Source organism: Triticum aestivum, chromosome 6B (genome assembly GCF_018294505.1).
Source record: "Triticum aestivum cultivar Chinese Spring chromosome 6B, IWGSC CS RefSeq v2.1, whole genome shotgun sequence".
Taxonomy (NCBI): domain Eukaryota; kingdom Viridiplantae; phylum Streptophyta; class Magnoliopsida; order Poales; family Poaceae; genus Triticum; species Triticum aestivum.
In genome coordinates, this window is record NC_057810.1 from 726,045,171 (window position 1) to 726,051,375 (window position 6,205).

Below are 6,205 nucleotides of genomic sequence, written 5' to 3' on the forward strand. Positions count from 1 at the left end.
TTTTAAACACGTGTTTCTAAAATTTGTTCATGGCATTTTGAATAAACTTTTTTACCATGCAGAAAAATGTTCATGAATTTCGAAGCAAATGTCCGTCATATTCATAAAAATATATATTGTAAACAAATATACCGTTTAAAAAATGATCATGACATTTTATAAAATTTTCATGAGTTACAAAAATATGTTTGTGAAATTTAAATAAATATTATAAGATGTATAAAAAAAATATTCGTAGGAGTGAACCAATGGAGACCTTGAAGATTTCCACCCACTTCCGCTGACGTTAGACGAGCTTCTGTCTCACAAAGGGTGAGATATAGCGCTAGAGCGATACAATGGAGACCTTGAAGATTTCCACCCGTAGGAGTGAACCAAACTTAGGTGTAAAGTCTAAACATGGGGAAGTTCTATTTGAACACCTCTTTGAAACTTTCAAAGTCTCAAGTCGATATCAATCATTTAAAATCCATGAATATTCAATCGAGCGCACGCGCTATACATGCATGTGTGTTAGTTGTCTCATCATGCATGTGCTCTACTACTTAGCAAAAGGTGGATGTCATCCCTTATAAGCTGGTAAAAACCACCTCACTCGGCAGAGATGGGACTAAACTAAGCTTGTGGGCAATACCTCTTGCGTTGGGCCGTTTCGGATGTCTCTTATAGGCCATGTTGTGTAGGTGGGCAAAACTAGTACTACTACCTAGTGACATTGAGCACACGTTGTTGAGCGACCACCTAGTTAGCTACTCAGGAACCCCTAAAGAAAAGCTAGCTACTTTGGATACGTTTAAAGGTGGGAAAGTTCGAAGTGCAAACTAAAACTAGCCTAGATGATAGGACGACGTGTGCAACATCCAAAGCAAATCACAAATTGATGAGAAGGACCCTACATGTGTCTAGAGCTGATGGACCACGACTTCGGAATTCGTGGAACTACATGCATAACACCGAGTCGATCTATAGAGAAAGTGTCAACTACGTCGCCTGCTCGACGGCAACATCCACGTGGCTGCAACTCCCTAAACCATCGACCTCCAATCTTTAACCCTCTCGTGCGTAACACAAAGCAATCTAGGATCTCATCGCTGTCGCGTCTCCAAACACGTCTAGCTTCACTGCGCTCATATTTTAGTTCTGTTTTTATCATTTATGTTCTTTTTGTATTGTTGTTCTTTTTTACATGTTCATTTTTATTTTGTTTATATTTTCGATTATTGAATGTTTTTAAAGTGTTTTCAAATAGTGAATCTTTTTTACAAATTTGTGAACAATTGTTGAATTCATGAGCATTTTAGAAAAATTGTGAACATTTATTGCGAAACTGGTAAATTTTATATTTGAATTGGGAACATTTGTTGAATGAAAAAAACATTTTTTAACTCGGGAATAATTTCTAAAATTTGTGAAACGTTATGCCGGACATTTTCTAAATGAATGAATATTATTCATATTCATAAATATTTCTTGAATCAGCTATATTTTTAAAAAATGATGATATTTTTTGTTCATGTGCATTTAAAAAACTTTGAACACTTTCTACAAATTAATGTTTTTTTCTGAATCCGCAAGCATTTTTTTAAATTCAAGAATGCCAGCATTATTTTGAATCCTCAAACATAATGTTGAAATTTTTTCGAGATTCGCAAAAGAAATTAAATATGGAACTCTTCTGAAATGCTTAATTATTTCATTTAGAATAAAGAAGAAAATTAGGCCCAAAAATGAAATGAAAAACAAGGCGCCCCGCACATGGGACGGCCCGAAAGGGAGTGCGCGCTTCCGAATGCCTAGCGCGCCGAATAAGAAAGAAGAGATCGCACTGGCGCTTAAGTGGACCTGCCTCTGTAAGTGGACCTGCCCACTATCTCGGGTTCGTTTCATTCAGTTTTCTTTTCAGTCATTTGTTCGTTTTTCTCTATTATATTATATTATTTTAAAAGTTATATTTAGAAATATTCTCAATAAATATATTACAAAAAATAATTCACTTCATTTTTAAAATGTGTTTAGGACGCATTTAAAATAGGTTCCCTAATGTGGAATATTTGTTCATGTAATTTCTAAATAATATTTGTACCATTAGAAAAATGTTTTAACTATATTTCAAAATTCGTGATTTTCAAAAATATGTTCATGAAATTTTTGAGTGAAAAAATATCACATGATTTTATAAAATTGTTCTTTATACTTTTCAATCACGTGTTTCTAAGATTTGTTCATGACATTTTGAATAAATGTTTATATCGTGCAGAAAACTGTCCACGTATTTCAAAACAACTGTCCATCATATTAACAAAAATATAAAATGTAAACAAATATACCATTTAAAAAATGATCAGGACATTTTATAAAATGTTCACGTGTTACAAAAATATGTTTGTGAAATTTAAACAAAGATTATAAGATGTATTAAAAAAATCGTATAATTGAAAGAAAAATTGTACACGGAAAATGTCCGTATTTACATACATCACGTACATCTGAAAAAAATATCAAACACAAATAGAAATAACAGAAAAAAACACGCGGAAGCTTCTAAAACCGGTCTGAACCAGTCCATAGAAGCTTCCAAAAACCGTTCACAAAACTTTACACAAACATGTATATATGTCGATCCACTTCCGCTCACGCTAGACGAGCTTCGGTCTCACAAAGGGTGAGATATAGCTCTGGCGCGATAAAATGAAGACCATGAAGATTTCCACCTGTAGGAGTGAGCCAAACTTAGGTGGAAAGCCTAAGCTTGGGGAAGTATATTTCCTTACCTACATTTCACTCGTGTTCTCATATATATTAATTACATGAATGGTTGCTTGCTGATATTTGTATATCCATATTTGGTTTATGTTTGTTTCATTCACTCAAAATCAAGAAACCAAAAAATATTTCTCATTTTGTCGCTTCGTTTTGTTGGGTCTTTTATTGCCTTCTTTAGTGTTCTTTCTTATTTTTACTTTGATTGTTGTCGTTTATTATGTTTCTTGTGATATTTGCATTCAAAAAAAGAAACACGGTGTTCTTCTTTGGTTGGTTATTTTGCTCTTTCGAAGTTCTCTAAGAAAACGATGTAAATATTTCCCTATTCTTTTTGCTTCTTCTTTGGAAGTTCTATTTGAACGCCTCTTTGAAACTTTCAGGGTCTCTTTGATTCAAAGGATCTCTATAGGATTTTTTTAAGGATTAGAATCCTTAGAAATTTTTCCTACGTTGGTCGTTTGATTCGTAGAATTGAATGTTGTAGGATTTTTTTCCTAAGGATTTATTTGTACTACATTTCACAGTAATTCTAACATCCACTCCAACATCTTGAAAGAAATCCTTTGCTTTTTCCATGACATAATCAAACAAACTCAAATCCTATAGGGATCTAATGGACATGCCATTTCAATCCTACGTTTTTCTATTCCTGTGTTTTTGCAATCCTACGAATTAAAGAGGCCCTCAAAGTCTTTGGTCGCATATCAATCGCATATAATCCGTGAGTATTCACGTGAGCGCACGTGCGATATGTGCATTTGTGTTAGTTATCTCTACATACATGTGCTCTACTACTCAACAAAAGGTGGATGACATCCCTTATAAGCTGGTCAAAACCACCTCACCCAGCCAAGGTGGGACTAAACTTAACTTCTGGTCAATACCTCTTGCGTTGAGCCGTTTCAGATGTCTCTTGTAGCCCACGCCACGTTTAAAGGTGGCCAAAGCTAGTACTACTAGCTAGCGATATTAGGCCCACGTCGTTGAGTGACCACCTAGCTAGCTACTCTGAAACCCCTCAACAAAAAGCTAGCTACTATGGGTATGTTTAAAGGTGGGAAAGTTTGATCTGCAAACTAAAACTAGAATAGATGATAGGACGACATGTGCAACACCCAAAGCAAATCAATCCAAAGAATTTCGGCTACAAGATAAGCCTAGTGAATGTGTTCTCTGCCCAAACCGAGTCCAAACTATTTCCAACTCCTGGATTAACCCATATCTATACTTGTACCTGCCCTACCTACTAATAAAGGGAGGTAACATTCTTGGTTTTGTCCAGCTTTTGTTCTTTTTTATCTAAAAAATGAAGTAATATTCTTGGTTTCCTGTCACTTGATTTCGTCCTGCTTTTGTGGGTTCGAAATTGATGTGCACACGACATGCAATGCCCGATGTGCAGCCGACACAAGCTCTACACCGTCAGATTGCCTAGTATCAAATTTACAAACGGCCTGATGAGACACATCGGCTGTGTATCGTCTGGAACCGTCGGCTGTATAGCAACGCTCTTGTGGGTTTTTAGGCATCCCGTGAACTTTATTAAGACGCCACAATGTTTACAGTGTCCCGCTTTCGTGATATTCTTTGTTTTGACCGTACGTGCAAACAATCTGTGCATGATGTTTGGTGTGTACGAGCCTATTTTCATACATCGCATCTATAAGCCTTCCCAACCTCCCGTTCGTAAGTCACCTCGTCGACATATTTCCTTCTCGTTTATGTTTTCTTTGGGAAAAGGAATTCCTCACCTACACACCTCGCTGATACGTCTCCAACGTATCTATAATTTTTGATTGTTTCATGCTATTATATTACCCATCTAGGATGTTTTATATGCATTTATATGCTATTTTATATGATTTTTGGGACTAACCTATTAACCTAGAGCCCAGTGCCAGTTTCTGTTTTTTCCTTGTTTCTGAGTTTTACAGAAAAGGGATACCAAACGGAGTCCAATTGACGTGCCAATTTTTGATGATTTTTTATGGACCAAAAGAAGCCCCCCGGAGTAAAAGAGTTGAGCCAGAAGAGTCCTGGGCATCCACGAGGGTGGGGGCGCGCCCTACCCCCCTGGGTGCGCCGCCCTATCTCATGGATGACTCGGAGAACCCCCTGACTTGTTCCCGACGCCAAAAATTTCTATAAATACCCAAACCTCCAGAACATAACCTAGATCGGGAGTTCCGCCGCCGCAAGCCTCTGTAGCCACCGAAAACCAATCTAGACCCGTTTCGGCACCCTGCCGGAGGGGGGAATCCCTCTCCGGTGGCCATCTTCATCATCAAGGCGCTCTCCATGACGAGGAGGGAGTAGTTCACCCTCGGGGCTGAGGGTATGTACCAGTAGCTATGTGTTTGATCTCTCTCTCGTGTTCTTGATTCGGCACGATCTTGATGTATTGCGAGCTTTGCTATTATAGTTGGATCTTATGATGTTTCTCCCCCTCTACTCTCTTGTAATGGATTGAGTTTTCCTTTTGAAGTTATCTTATCGGATTGAGTTTTTAAGGATTTGAGAACACTTGATATATGTCTTGCAAGTGCTTATCTGTGGTGACAATGGGATATTCACGTGATCTACTTGATGTATGTTTCGGTGATCAACTTGCGGGTTCAATGACCTTGTGAACTTATGCATGGGGTTGGCACATGTTTTCGTCTTGACTCTCCGGTAGAAACTTTGAGGCACTATTTGAAGTTCTTTCTGTTGGTTGAATAGAAGAATCTGAGATTGTGTGATGCATATCGTATAATCATACCCACGGATACTTGAGGTGACATTGGAGTATCTAGGTGACATTAGGGTTTTGATTGATTTGTGTCTTAAGGTGTTATTCTAGTACGAACTCTACGACAGATCGAACGGAAAGAATAGCTTCGTGTTATTTTACTACGGACTCTTGAATAGATCGATCAGAAAGAATAACTTTAAGGTGGTTTCGTACCCTACAATAATCTCTTTGTTTGTTCTCCGCTATTAGTAACTTTGGAGTGACTCTTTGTTGCATGTTGAGGGATAGTTATATCATCCAGTTATGTTATTATTGTTGAGAGAACTTGCACTAGTGAAAGTATGAACCCTAGGCCTTGTTTCAACGCATTGCAATACCGTTTGTACTCACTTTTATCATTAGTTACCTTACTGTTTTTATATTTTCAGATTACAAAAACCTATATCTACCATCCATATTGCACTTGTATCATCATCTCTTCGCCGAACTAGTGCACCTATACAATTTACCATTGTATTAGGTGTGTTGGGGACACAAGATACTCTTTGTTATTTGGTTGCAGGGTTGTTTGAGAGAGGCCATCTTCAACCTACGCCTCCCACGGATTGATAAATCTTAGGTCATCCACTTGAAGGAAATTTGCTACTGTTCTACAAACCTCTGCACTTGGAGGCCCAACAACGTCTACAAGAAGAAGGTTGCGTAGTA